The following is a 1,815-nucleotide window of genomic DNA, read 5'->3' on the forward strand; positions in this document are numbered from 1 at the left end:
CCCCAACACACCCAATACAATAGTAAATTGTATAGGTGCACTAGTTCGGCGAAGAGATGGTGATACAAGTGCAATATGGATGGTAGATATAGGTATTTGTAATCTGAAATATAAAAACAGCAAGGTAACTAATGATAAAAGTGAGCACAAACGGTATTGCAATGCTAGGAAACAAGGCCTAGGGTTCATACTTTCACTAGTGCAAGTTCTCTCAATAATAATAACATAATTGGATCATATAACTATCCCTCAACATGCAACAAAGAGTCACTCCAAAGTCACTAATAGCGGAGAACAAACGAAGAGATTATGGTAGGGTACGAAACCACCTCAAAGTTATTCTTTCCGATCAATCCATTGGGCTATTCCTATAAGTGTCACAAACAACCCTAGAGTTCATAGTAAAATAACACCTTAAGACACACATCAACCAAAACCCTAATGTCACCTAGATACTCCAATGTCACCTCAAGTATCCGTGGGTATGATTATACGATATCCATTACACAATCTCAGATTCATCTACTCAACCAACACATAGAACCTCAAAGAGTGCCCCAAAGTTTCTACCAGAGAATCAAGATGAAAACGTGTGCCAACCCCTATGCATAGGTTCATGGGCGGAACCCGCAAGTTGATCACAAAACATACATCAAGTGAATCACGTGATATCCCATTGTCACCACAGATATGCACGGCAAGACATACATCAAGTGTTCTCAAATCATTAAAGACTCAATCCGATAAGATTACTTCAAAGCGAAAACTCAATCCATTACAAGAGAGTAGAGGGGGAGAAACATCATAAGATCCATCTATGATAGCAAAGCTCATGATACATCAAGATCGTACCACCTCAAGAACACGAGAGAGAGAGAGAGAGAGAGAGATCAAACACATAGCTACTGGTACATACCCACAGCCCCGAGGGTGAACTACTCCCTCCTCGTCATGGAGATCGCCGGGATGATGAAGATGGCCACTGGTGAGGGACCCCCCCTCCGGCAGGGTGCCGGAACAGGGTCCCGATTGGTTTTTGGTGGCTACAGAGGCTTGCGGCGGCGGAACTCCCGATCTATTCTATTCTCTGAAGGTTTTAGGGTATATTGGTATATATAGGAGAAAGAAATACGTCAGGGGGGCCACGAGGGGCTAACGAGGGTGGAGGGCGCGCCCCCCTGCCTCGTGCCTTCCTCGTTGCTTCCCTTATGTACACCCCAAGTCTTCTGGATTGCTTCCGTTCCAAAAATAACTCTCCCGAAGGTTTCATTCCGTTTGGACTCCGTTTGATATTCCTTTTCTGCGAAACACTAAAACAAGGGAAAAACAGAAACTGGCACTGGGCTCTGGGTTAATAGGTCAGTCCCAAAAATAATATAAAAGTGTTTAATAAAGCCCATAAACATCCAAAACAGATAATATAATAGCATGGAACAATCAAAAATTATAGATACGTTGGAGACGTATCAGCATCCCCAAGCTTAATTCCTGCTCGTCCTCGAGTAGGTAAATGATAAAAATAGAATTTTTGATGTGGAATGCTATTTGGCATAATTTCAATGTAATTCTTCTTAATTTTGATATGAATATTCAGATTTCGAAAGATTCAAGCTAAAAGTTTAATATTGACATAAAAATAATAATACTTCAAGCATACTAACTAAGCAATTATGTCCTCTCAAAATAACATGGCCAAAGAAAGTTCATCCCTACAAAATCATATAGTTTAGTCATGCTCCATTTTCGTCACACAAGAATGCTCTCATCATGCACAACCCCGATGACAAGCCAAGCAATTGTTTCATACTTTAGTAA

The sequence above is a fragment of the Aegilops tauschii genome, chromosome 2 (genome assembly GCF_002575655.3).
Source record: "Aegilops tauschii subsp. strangulata cultivar AL8/78 chromosome 2, Aet v6.0, whole genome shotgun sequence".
NCBI classification, from domain to species: Eukaryota; Viridiplantae; Streptophyta; class Magnoliopsida; order Poales; family Poaceae; genus Aegilops; species Aegilops tauschii.